Source organism: Neolamprologus brichardi, unplaced genomic scaffold, assembly GCF_056152115.1.
Source record: "Neolamprologus brichardi isolate AB-2024 unplaced genomic scaffold, ASM5615211v1 NODE_ptg000031l+_length_7269946_cov_1, whole genome shotgun sequence".
NCBI classification, from domain to species: Eukaryota; Metazoa; Chordata; class Actinopteri; order Cichliformes; family Cichlidae; genus Neolamprologus; species Neolamprologus brichardi.
Window position 1 is genome coordinate 5238876 of NW_028270136.1, and position 393 is coordinate 5239268.

The following is a 393-nucleotide window of genomic DNA, read 5'->3' on the forward strand; positions in this document are numbered from 1 at the left end:
TGTTGCACATCTTTCTTTTGGATTTTCTAAAGCGTAGGTTCAGAGTATGACACAATGTAAAATGTGTTGACATTTTAGGAATAGCACTGATATCATGTCATCTTCCAACCAAACCTTTCGATCCTGAAAGCATGCTGCAAAGACTGGAGGGAGGAAGGAGCAGCTGGTCTGTGGAGATGGAAGTATTTCTCTGTTTTTAATGCATCAAGTGTTTCACTGCAATCAAACATCACATATACAAGTAAAATGTAGATTGCAAATACATTATTATTTACATTAGCTGGTTCTGATGGCAGCCTGAAGAAATCGTCTCTTTTTGCACAACAAAAAGGTTTATTTGCACGTGGAGCCGAGCCTGATGGACAGGATGAGATGCTGACCTGGATCTTCTGC